A 13,230-nucleotide genomic window follows, 5' to 3' on the forward strand; every position below is an offset into this window, starting at 1 on the left:
AGGAAAAAGAATGGAAATTAAACATTTTGCATTATGATTTAAAGCAGAGGGACAAAAGACAAAAGAGGCCCTAGCCGAAGAACGGGAGAAAAACAGAGCTTTTGAATTTCAGAGCTTGGAACTGAAAACTCAGTCGACTTAAAATGGCAGAAGTAGAGGTGGAAGGTAGGAATCATGATGGGGACAGTGATGGAGAACAATCCCATTGTAGCCAAAGGCCTGGTAGGGATCTGTTTAAATATGTCCAAGCATCACCTCAGTTTGGCAAGAAGGATGTAGAGAGCTTTATTATTTCATTTAAGAAAGTGTCTAAGCAAATAAAGTGGCCAATGCCCATGTGGGTATTGTTGATCCAAACAAAGTTGGTAGGTGGAGATAGTGAGATATTTGCATTAATATCAGAAGAGGTATCTGGGTAGCATAAAGTGAAAAATGCTATTTTAAGTGCATATGAGCTAGTACTAGAAACCTACAGGCAAATGTTTCAGGAAATCTAAGGAGAGAACCTGGTCAAATGTACATAGAGTTTGAAGGAATCAAACAAAGTAATTTTGATAGGTGGATAAGTGCATTGAAAATAGATCAAACATATGACACCCTTAGAGGGATGATTGTTTTGGAGGGGTTTCAAAATTCATTTCCTGAAGTAGTGAGGACTTGTGTAGTAGAGCAGAGAGTTACAACTGCAAGATTAGCAGCAGAAATGGCAGATAGTTGAGTTGGTTCATGAATCAAAGTTTGGCTTCCGACATCAATTTCAGTCTGTGAGGGATGGAAACTGGGGAAAAGAGAAATCCTTAGGTGGTAAGGGAAAAGGAGATCTCGTTGAATATAATTTACCACAGAGTAAAAAGGAAACCCATGATGGGGATAGGGGAGTTTAAAAAAAAGCTCCAGTGTTTTCACTGTAATAAAGTAAGCCACATGAAGTCACCATGATGGTGGTTTAGAAAAAGCAGTAGGAAAATGAATGTAGGAAAACAGGATAAGCCAGTGAGGTTTGCTGAAGTGATAAAGCACAGTAAAAGCTTAAGAAAACACTGCAAAAGAATGTAAAGGGGTTGGCTGAGAACAAAGTGCCAGATCTCTTTGAAGAATTTACTCATGTATGCCAGGACGAGTAGGTAAAACAATTAAGATTTTAAGAGATACGGGAGCAAGTCTGTCTTTGGTGAGAGATGAGGCGATATGTAATTAAGAAGGAGTATTGCCAGAAAAATTTAATATGTGGAATTCATGATGGGGAGAGCGGTGTTCCATTATATAAAGTGAAGTTGGAGAATCCAGGGAAAAATGGTGAAGAGGTGGTCGGAGCAATAGAGAAATTCTCTATTCTAGAAATGAAGTTTATCCTTGGTAATGGTATAGATGGATCTCAGATGGGAGTGGTGCCTACTGTGGTTGAAAAGCCAGTGGAAAATCAGGCAACTGAGATGTTACAGGAAGTATATCCTGAGATTTTTCCTGACTGTGTCGTTACAAGGTCACAAAGCCACAGATAGAAACAGGAGAAGAAACCAAAGAATAGGAAAGGAAATTGAAGTTCAGTTGTCAGAGACTGTTTGATCAAATGGTTGAGAAAAGGCAAGAATTGGTGGAGGGCAAAGTGGATATTTTTAGATCAGAGAAATTAGCTGAATTGCAGCAGAAATATAATGCTCAAGCAGTTGTCAAAAAGCTTGCACAGAAGAAGAACAAACGTATCCCAGAATGTTACTATCTTAAATATGAAGTCTTGATGAGGAAATGGAGACCATCACACATTCAGTTCAGCAAGTTGTATTACCGGTGGGTTATAAAAAGATGTTGAAGGTAGCACATGAATTACCAGTAGGCGGTCAGTTGTGAGTAAGAATACCTCAAGCCAAAATAAGAAAACATTTTTATTGACCTGGGTTGCATAAGGATGTGGTTGAATTTTGCCAGACATTATGTAAGTCAGATAATTGGAAGACCTCAGGCAGTGATAAAACCAGCACCCTTAATACTCATTTCCTCATTTGGTGGAGCTTTTACGAAAGTCTTAATTGATTGTATAAGACAGAAATACGTATTTATTGACCAGAATGGATGTGTCTACTAGATTTCCAGAGGCCATTCCATTTCCCAGTATCACAGCTAAAGGGATTGTAGAAGAATTACTAAATTTTTTCATTAGATAATGTTGATAACCCTTGATCTGATTATTCAAGGACATTATGGATAGCCTAGGAATAAAACCATTCAAATCCATTGTGTACCATCCAGAATTGCATGGAGCACTAGAACAGTGACATTAAACTTTGAAGACCATTTTGAGGGCTTATAGTCAAGACTATCCAGAGGATTAGTATAAAGGAATTCTATTTGAACTTTTTGCAGTTAGGGATGCACATAATGAATCAGCAAAATTCAGTCAATTTGAATTAGTTTTTGGGCATGGGATGAGAGGACTTAATTAAGGAGAAACTTGTGAGTCAGAGTTCAGAGATCACATATTTGAATTGTCAAATTTTAGGAAAAATTTAAATAGAGCAGGTGAGTTGGCTTTAAAGTAGCACAGCATGTGATGAAGCAGGAAACCTATAAGAAATCAAAAAATTATAATTTTGCTATTGAAGGTTGTTAGTGTTACTTCCAGTGTAGGGTGAACCTTAAAAGACAGGATTTAGTGGGCCTTGTCAAATTGAAAGGAAATTGAGTGAGGTGAACTATTTAATAAGAATGCAAGACAGAAAGAAATCCAAATGTGTCATGTGAATATGTTCAAAAGGTATTTTGATAGGGAAGGAAAGCAAAAAGAGAATGTGATATTACAACACAGAGGGAAGAACCAAGTTCAGATGATTCTGAATTGGAAATTGCTCTGATTAAATTGGACAATGAGAAAGTTCTCAAAAGTTGGTATAAATTATTGAGTTACCTTAGAGAGTAAAATTGAAATGACCGAAAAGAATTATTACAATCAGAAGAGATATGTGGGAATAAGCTGGGAAGTGCTACTCTAAGTATGCATAATGTAGATGTGGGAAGTGCTGTTCCAGTTAAGCAACATCCTTGCACACATAACATAGTTTCAAACAGAGATTGAAAGCACGCTGAAAGGCAATATATTCAAAGTGAGTTGCAGCAAATGCGGCTCACACATAGTCATGGTGCCAAAGCCAGATGGTACCCAGACTATGTGGACTTTTGCATAGGCAATGCAGTTACAAAATCTGATTTATATCCTATTTCATGTCTGAAAGATTGTATTGAGAAGGTGGAACAAGCAACTTATATTTCAACTTTGGGCTTCGTTAGAAGATACTGGTAGATACCTTTTTATCTGAGAAAGAGATTTCAGCTTTTGTGACACCGAACAGACTGTATCAGTTTAAAGTTATGACATTTGATAAGAAATATGCGCCAATCACATTTCAAACATTAACCGATAGTCATTTCAGAATTACCCAGTTGTGTGTGTACATCAATTGGGCAACTTTTAGTCACGCATGGCACATCTATTGGAATTAGTTGATTGATTTTTGGCCCTGGTAAACCTGGGAAACAGTGAATTCTCAAAAGCCCAATTACATTTCTGGGTTATGTCATTGGACATGGAAAAATGGCCCCATGGGATGTGAAAAGAAAGGTTATTGGGGAATTTCTCATACCATCAATGAAGAGGGAAGTACAATGATTCCTGGGACTGAATAGTTTTTTTTCCCCCAGAAGGTTGTACCGAAGTTTAGAAATGTGGTTGCTCTGCTTTCTGACTTGAAGAAGTGCAGATAATTTCAGCGGATGGCAGACTGTCAGGAGTCATTTGACAGCCTGAAAGCTGAGTTAACCATTGTGCAGTGTTAGCTGCATCTAATTATGCAAAGCATTTCTAGGTGACTATTGTTGCAAGTGGTGTGGATGTTGGTGCTTTACGCTTGCGTGAAGATAGAAAGACTTACTGGGTATTTTTCCTGAAACTTGAATATTCATCCACAGAAATATTCCACAAATGAGAAACAGACCTTGAGCTTGATGTTGGTGTTAGAACATTTCAACATTTATATTGCCAGTAATATGTCTGAGACAATTGTGCATACTCATCATAACCCCTTAACTGTTTTGGGAAAACTTGAGGATAAAATTTCCAGACTGTTTAGATGGACTTTATTATTGCAGCCATTCTATTTGAAAATTGTACATGTGGCAGAACGAGAGAATATATTTGACGTGTCGTCGCAACTTTGAAGGAAGCCTGAGGGATTTGGTGGCTGGGGTAAAAAGATGGGCTGAAATGGATTGTGCTAGTGAATGTTTGCATGTTTAGAGTCAGTGTAATGTGTATGCATTGTAGTGTACTAATAGTGTAAAGGTGTATAAAATGAAGCCATTGTTGTATATTCACTGTTTATTTTTTTAATGGGGGGATCATGTGATAAAAATATGGCTTTAAGAAGTATATTTTGTCCTTTTTTTGTGAAGAATGGTTGAGACAGAGGTGTAGAGCTCTCTACTCAAGGCAATAAAATAAACAGCTTGTGAAGCCTTGGGTTTTTATTTTACATTGGACCAATGGAAGCAGCCTGAATGGGTGGGGTCGAGCTCCCACAGAACCACAATTTTTAGTTTTAGCTTTCAGGTTGCTGCTGGGGTCTTGAAGCTGGATATGGAAGATGTTTTTTCCCTCTCTGTTGTAACTAAAAGCTGGGATTCTCTCTTCCTGTTGGAATTGCATGTGAGACAATCAACTGTACTAAATTTGCCTTTGCCAAGAATGTGTTTATGGGATGTTACTATATTGGAACAGTTACTGTTTAGTTAAATAATATGTTATTCTGTTAAGTTTTCTAACAATTAAGTTATCCCAATTTCTCCTTTTTGTTGTATTTTAACCATAGTGTATGAATAAAATGTGTTTTGCTTCAAGACTGGTAATTTAATTGGAATGCAATACCTTACCCTTTCTTTTAAAATAAGGAACAATTAGATTATCATAATGTATTTTGAGGGGGTTTGGTCTGGCCCATAACACTTCCCTGGATGATTCAGCTATGCTTGTTACGTTGCTCGGCATAAAGTCACAGGTGAGTGTCATATAAAAATGTTGTCGTTCCTACCCCATAATTATTGAGCAGCAAAAACAGAATTACATGCAGTGAAGATGAAAGTTGCATACATGGAATTTTTCTTCCACTGAAGTCACACATTACTTAATGTGACATCTTAAAAATTTGGTTCAAGATATTTAGCCCAAAACTCACTTGTAGACATCAAGCTGCTCAGATATGTTGTGACATATAGAACATTATAGCGCAGTACAGGCCCTTTGGCCCTGGATGTTGCGCCGACCTGTGGGGACCAATCTGAAGCCCATCTAACCTACACTATTCCATTATCATCCATATGTTTATCCAATGACCATTTAAATGCCCTTAAACTTGGCGAGTTTACTACTACTGTTGCAGGCAGTGTGTTCCACGCCCCTACTACTCTCAGAGTAAAGAAACAACCTCTGACATCTGTCTTGTATCTATCATCGCTCAGTTTAAAGCTATGTCCCCTCATGCTAGCCATCACCATCCAAAGAAAAAGGCTCTCACTGTCCACCCTATCTAACCCTCTGGTTATCTTATGTCTCAATTAAGTCACTTCTTAACCTTCTCTCTAACGAAAGCAGCCTCAAGTTCCTCAGCCTTTCCTCTGTACCAGGCAACATCCTAGTAAATCTCCTCTGAACCTTTCCCAAAACTTCCACATCCTTCCTATAATGTGGTCACCAGATTTGTACACAATCTGGTGTGGCTGCACCAGAGTTTTGTCCAGCTGCAGTGTGGCCTCGTGGCTCCAAAACTCAATCCCTAAACCAATAAAAGTCTAACACATTGCATGCCTCCTTAACAACCCTATCAATCTGTGTGGCAACTTTCAGGGATCTATGTGCATGAACACGGAGATCTCTCTGCTCATCTACACTACCAAGAATCTTAGCATTAACCCAACACTTTGTTTCTGTCGCTCCTTTCAAAGTGAATCACTTCACACTTTCTGACATTAAACTGTGTTTGCCACCTTTCAGCCCAGCTCTGCAGCTTAGCTGTGTTCTTCTGTAACCTGCAACACCCTTCAGCACTATCCACAACCCAACCGACTTTAGTGTCATCTGCAAATTTAGAAACCCGTTCTTCTACGCCCTTATCCAGGTCATTTATAAAAATGACAAACAGCAGTGGCCCAAAACAGATCCTTGCGATACACCACTAGTAACTGAACTTCAGGATGAACATTTCCCATTAACCACTACCCTCTATCCTCTTTCAGCTAACCAATAGCTGATTTAGTTAGATTACCTACATTGTGGAAACAGGCCCTTCGGCCCAACAAGTCCACACCGACCCTTCGAACAGCAACCCACCCAGACCCATTACCTTACATTTACCCCTTCACCTAACACTACAGGCAATTTAGCATGGCCAATTCACATCTTTGGAGTGTGGGAGGAAACCGGAGCACCCGGAGGAAACCCACGCAGACGCGGGGAGAATGTGCAAACTCCACACAGACAGTGCCTGAGGCGGGAATTGAACCCGCGTCTCTGGCACTGTGAGTCAGCAGTGCTAACCACTGTGCCACCGTGCCGCATTTCAAAACGCTAAATCACCCTCAATCCCATGCCTCCATATTTTGTGCAATAGCTTACTGTGGGGAACCTCATCTAATGCCTAACTGAAATCCATATACACATCAACCACTTTACCCTCATTCACCTTGGTCACCAACTCAAAGAACTCAATAAGGTTGTGAGACACGACCTACCCTTCACAAAACCATATTGACTATCCCTAATTATTTCTCTCTAGATGATTATAAATCCTATCTCTTATAACCTTTACCAACACTTTAACCACAACCGACGTAAGGCTCACTGGTCAATAATTAACAGGATTGTCTCTACTCCCCTTATTGAGCAAGGGGACAACATATGCTAGCCTCCAGTCTCCTGGCACTATTCCTGTATATCTTTGGAGCAGGTGTGATTTGAACCAAGGCCTCCTGGTCCAGGGGTAGGATTGCTACCAGTGTGCCAGAAGAGACCAGACATCCTTGCTCTGCCAGCTGCTATATTTTGATTAATTTACTTTTTGCCTAGCTATGCTACATGAAATGAGCATCCATTGCATCGCAGCCGCAAGAAAATCAAAAGGCTACAATTTAGATTTCTAAATTTAAAATATTAGAAACTGTATGCTGTTATTATGATACAAGAATACTGAATACGAGTTCCTTCTGATTTTTATATTGATATGAACTTGATCATTGTCATTTAAAATTTGCGTACGAGGAACAGAAACAATCAAAGCTGCATATGTTGAACAGAAGCATTAAAAGCAGTATGCTTAAGAAACAATATAAATACAGTAGTGTATGCTATTGAATTAAAATTAGTTTTCATTGATATTGTGCACAAAAAGTATAGCAATACTTGTACACATTTAAGCTATTCATTTAGTTGAATAGCTTAAATGTGTACAATTAGTTAAACTTCCAGTACCTACAAGTGTACATATGTAATATGTTAATGGATTTCCATTTGAAATAAGATAAATTGCTCCTCTCTATAGCCAATGCATACTGCAGTGATAATTTGAATCCTACAGTTTGGGAGATGTGAGATAGAGAGTTGGCCAAGAAAAGATTGAGACAAAGATTGAAACCATTCCAATGCAATGCAGGAGAACAAGTCCAGGTGACAAATACTCAACCTCTTGTCATGTAGTCTTGAGTACTGAATAGATCAAGAGGAGGTAAGTTAATTATGCAGTTCTTTGAACAAAGGAATTTCTATTCCTGTATTTGTTTTAAACAAATGCAAAAGGAAAAAAATTGCTTATAAATTGAAAGGATTTGCTGATTACCCTTTTCAGTGCAGTGGTAGAACAAGACTATTTCAAGGAGGAATTTATTCCCCTGAGCTCAAGCCTTGTAAGGCATATTTTTAATAGCTGTACAAAAAACACATTTCCTATTCTTAAAAACAAATGTTTTTGTTTACAAATGTAAACAATGCTTATAACAGTTATTTTCCAATGCAGTCAGAGTGAGAAGTTTTCATTTATGAATCAGTTTCTCTAAGTCTAAGTTAAAAGCAAATTTTAAAAATCGCCTGACCAAAGGTTAGTGGAAATTTTAAAATCACCTAAGTGAAAGTTAATGTAAAGTTTAAAAGCAATGTGTTCACACCACTACAGCTAAATGTTGTGAAATCAAATCTATGTGCAGGAATGCTAAATTGTGCAGACATATAACATAATAGTGATTGTATTAGAATCTGGCCATCCTATTGGACTGCTTAGTTTTGCATTTTTGACATTTTTAATTAACCTGATTAGGCATATTATGGCACATGTCAAGGCAAGTGCGACTTGACCTGAGCCAGACCTTCTGGTTGTGAGGTAGGGTTTGTGGAAATTATGAGTAATTGCTTGGATGACAGAGGTTGGCTGGGTGGTTGACAGTGAGGAAGAAAGGGTTGGGTTACAGAAAGACCTAACTGGGCTGATCAGATGGTCATATCAGTAGCAAATGGAACTTAATCCTAAAAAATGTAGATTCATGCACTTTCAAAAAGGCAACAGAACAATGGAGTACTTAATCAATGGCAGGTCTCTAGGAAGCTCAGAGGGAACTTGGCTGCTTGTCCTCAGATTTCTGAAGGTGGCATGATAGGGTGGTTGTGAAGGCATATGCCTTTATCAGTCACGACAGAAGTTATAACAGGGAAACCATGTTGGATTGCACAGAATTTTGGATAAGCCACAGTTGGACTACTGTGTGGGTTTGGTTTAGCTCATTTGGCTGGTTTGTGATGCAGAGTAACGCTAACAGCGTGGGTTCATTTCCTACACTGGCTTAAGGTTACCATGAAAGACTTTCCTTCTCAACCTCTTCCCCTCACCTGAGGTGTGGTGACCCTTGGGTTACACCATCATCAATCATGTCTCTCAAATGATAGAGCAGCCCTAAGGTCTGATGAAACTATTGATGACTTTATCTTACCTTTTCCTTTAGAGAACAGTATGCAGTTCTAGCTCAGAGATAGGCTGTTTATTCTATCCAAATATTTGGAAAAGTATCATTAAGTTGTGATGGAGTCGATGGGGTTTTCAGATAGATTAACTTATTCTAAATTCAGTTCTCTTTTGTTTGTGTTTCATTCAGTAGTCTGTAAATAAATACTGTTTTGTTTAAAACTGGGTGGTTGGGCCAGCTACAACACTCCTGGAATATCCACTCTACACCTGCTTAAAACAACTAGAAAAGTTAGGATTTGGACTACCTTTTTGAAGTGTTTTGAGGGGGTCTGACCTGGTCCATAACAGTAGAAAGGATGTGACTTCACTGGAAAGGGTGCAAAGAAGATTCACTAGGATGTTGCCCAGATTGGAGCATTTTAGTTATGAAGAAAGACTCTAGTTGTTTTCTTTAGTGCAAAGAAGACAGAGGGTGGTCTAGAATGAGATAGAGGGTCATGGGCAGGGTGGATAGAAAGCAGCTGTTCCCTTTGGTTGAAGAGTCAATATAAGGAAATACAATTTTAAGATGAACGGCAGGAGATTCTGAGGCGATTTGAGGAAGAATCTTTTAAGCCACGGTGGTGGAGATGCACTGCCTGGGGACTTAGTAAAGGTGGAGACCTCACATCCTTTAAGAAATTCTAGGATGCGTATTTGAATGCTACGGGCCAAATGTTAGAAAGTGGGATTAGTTTGGGTAGGTTGGTGCAAACCTGATTGGCTGAAGGGCTTGTTTGGTGCTGTATGACTGAAACTCTGACACTATCATTGATAGTGTTTATCATTTGTGTATTTATGTATATAATTTTAAAATATATCTAGTATAGGTTTGTTGTTCTCCTGTTGTATTTCTCAGATTCCCTCAGATTTGCAGAAAGCCTGGGTCATATTTACAGGAGCTTTTGGTGATCCATGTAATAAAAGCAAATTCTTTCATATGTTATTTTTCTATTTTCTTGCCTCAAACTCTAATGGACAAATTTGACAAATCTCAATACTGTAACTTTACTGTGATCCAATTTCTTAATTAATCTGTAAAAACAATTCCTTGTTAAATTCCTTAGCTCCGGTATAAATAGAAAACCATTTCATACTGAAGAATGTTACTCCTAATTCATGCTATTTTTGGAACAAATCTAAAAACGTGAAAGTTAGTTGAACTTGACCTAGGTATAGCACAGTTGAAGTTTTGAAAGCCTTTTAGAGGCTGTTCTGAATTTTACCAGTTTATAATGAGTTTGTAATGAGGCTTGGCATTTGTTGGTTTCATCATCTTCCTAAAAGGTTGACTACCATGACTCTCCATCTCTGTCTGTTCTGTGCTGCCCTCACATATTCTGCACAGGTCAGCTACATCAAGTTCATTATCTAATTCATTCTTTTCTTTCTCTGCTTTCCATTCCCACATTTTCTGTCAATCTTTCCTTCTAACAGTTGTATCTTTCTCCATTTGATGCTATTTTTGTACATAAATGTCAAATAATTCAGCTTATCAGTTGTATATTTAATTGTTGTCCATTTCTTGAAGACATTAAACATAAATGGTGGCTTGTAGCTCCTCAGCATTCTTTTCCTAAGATTCAAGTTCAATTTCTTTCATGTTAATATGCACTTCATCCTGACAAAGCTGGCATTTTCTGTATTCTTGAATATCTCAGCCACATTTCCCATTAAATGCAAATTGACTGCTACATTTGCTACAACAGTGGCTATGCTTCAAAGAGTTTTAGCTGAGTTGTAAAATGCTTTGCGATATCAGTTATTGTGAAAATGCAAGTCTGTCGTTCTTGAATTATTAATCTAATTATCTCTTCTAATCAAAGTTTTGAATCTTGATGTGTTCTATCAGTTTTGTGCTCCAGTAATAATTTTTCATGTTTTTGGTCCCATTTTAATTTGATGTGCACTTTTCATTTGGACCCTTGTGGGGCAGTATTACAACTTGAAAGTCAGAAAACTGGCATCAAAGTGCTTCTTAGTAGTATGCTGCCATCCTATATGCTTTACACAACTATGTTCATCTGGAAGATTGAAATGCGTTCAGTTGTAAAAGCTGAATTCATGACAATCAGTGACCAAGGATATTCCACAAAATGGATGAACTCATTGATGTAATTAGACTTAATTGCCTGTACATCTGCCAAATTTACACTGCATCAAGTATTTTCCCTTACACTCCACATTAAGGTTAGTTATGGAGATCTTGCTCACAAGTGGTGTATATTCTATGCCTATAATGTGCTAAAAGTTGAAAAAAGACACATAATTACTTCAGCATTTTCATTATAATGTTGATAATGCAGAGTTTAATTCTCTATTCATTACTAATTTGTTGGGAAGGGTCAAAAGATATCAAAAGGCATTTTAAAGATCATTGGCCGTAAGTTACAGTGCTAAGGCAGAATGTGGTCACAGGACTCTAACTAGATAAAGGTAACTTTAGATAAAATTGGGAAAGGAATTGCATTCTTTTGTTCAACAGTTAGCACTGTGGACTGCAGCTGTTCAAGTAGACAGCTCACTATGATCTTTTCAAGGGGCAGTTAGAGAGAGGCCCAGCCACAAGCCCACATCCTGTGAATGAATTTTAAAAACTCCTTAGGAGTCTACTCTTGACCCCTTCACTACCTTATCAACATTGCAGATAAGAGTTCAACTCGCATGTATGTCAATAACATCTCCTTCGCTGTCCGTCATTCCTCTACAGTCAGACTATTTGACAGTCAGACTGCTTTTTTGACATTTAATATAGGATGAATCTGAATTTTCTCATTTGAATTCAGGAAATTCTAACTAGTCTTCTGCAGCCTCCAAAATGCCTATTTCCTTGCCAATGTTCCATCCAAGTTCTCACCATTTTCTCAGGCTAAACTGGATCGTTCATAGTTGATATACCATATGCACTCCTTCAATTCTCATATTCTTTGCATCACAAAAGCCGCTTTCTCCTTTGCTCCAACCTCAACTTGTTGACGGTAAAACCTTTCTACATGTTTGTTGCCTTGGGCCTTGTTTTCTTCCAACACACTCCCTGTTTGATGTTTATCCTTAACTCTCCATAAACTCCAATTTGCCTAGAACCTGCTGCACCTTTCCCAAGATATCTACAGCCTTCTGAGCATCCCAAAATCTGTTGCTTGAGATTTAAGCTCTGGCATTCCCTCCCACACTCTGTCTCTCTTTGAAGACACTCCTAAAAGCCTTTATCTGTTTGACATCTGAGCTAATATGTCCTTGTGGTTTGGTTTCTCCTTTTATAATGCTCCTGTGAAGCACCTTAGATGATTTATTAAATTAAAGGCGCTGCACAAATATGTTGTTGCTATCATTTTGTTCATTAATTACCCATGTTCTTGTTGAGCTGTATTAGGTGGCATTACAAGTGAGTCACAGTTTTCAATACTTTCTTATTCAAAGCAGTCAAATTCTTTAGGCAAGTTGTTGTTGCAGGTGAAACAAATGTTGACTTTCTTCTTGGCAAATGTGAGTGGGTGTCATTAGAAAATATTAAAACTTCCTTCCAGTAGGTTTATGTACAAGAAATAATATGACCTACTCATCACCTGTAGATCTTTGAATTCTTTGGCCACATCATGCTTGCTACTGTATATCCAAGACTAAAGCTGTTAAACATATTCATTAACACTAGTTTTAATTACAGTAACTATAAATAAGACATTTTTGGGGTCAGCGTGAAAAGCATAACCTTTAAAATGCTTTACCAGAATCTGGGTATGATTATTTCAGAAACTATATAATTCATATGGGCGGCACGGTGGCACAGTGGGCGGCACGGTGGCACAGTGGTTAGCACTGCTGCCTCACAGCGCCGGAGACCCGGGTTCAATTCCCGCCTCAGGCGACTGACTGTGTGGAGTTTGCATGTTCTCCCCGTGTCTGTGTGGGTTTCCTCCGGGTGCTCCGGTTTCCTCCCACAATCCAAAGATGTGCAGATCAGGTGAATTGGCCATGCTAAATTGCCCGTAGTGTTAGGTAAGGGGTAGATGTAGATGTAGGGGTATGGGTGGGTTACGCTTCGGCGGGGCGGTGTGGACTTGTTGGGCCGAAGGGCCTGTTTCCACACTGTAAGTAATCTAATCTAATCTAATCTAATCATTGGACTTTCAGCCTCCATGAAGCTCTTCCTCACCACTGTGGAGTGTAGCTAAGTGACAGACTCAAACTAAAAAGTGAGATA

The sequence above is a fragment of the Chiloscyllium punctatum genome, chromosome 25 (genome assembly GCF_047496795.1).
Source record: "Chiloscyllium punctatum isolate Juve2018m chromosome 25, sChiPun1.3, whole genome shotgun sequence".
Classification (NCBI taxonomy): Eukaryota; Metazoa; Chordata; class Chondrichthyes; order Orectolobiformes; family Hemiscylliidae; genus Chiloscyllium; species Chiloscyllium punctatum.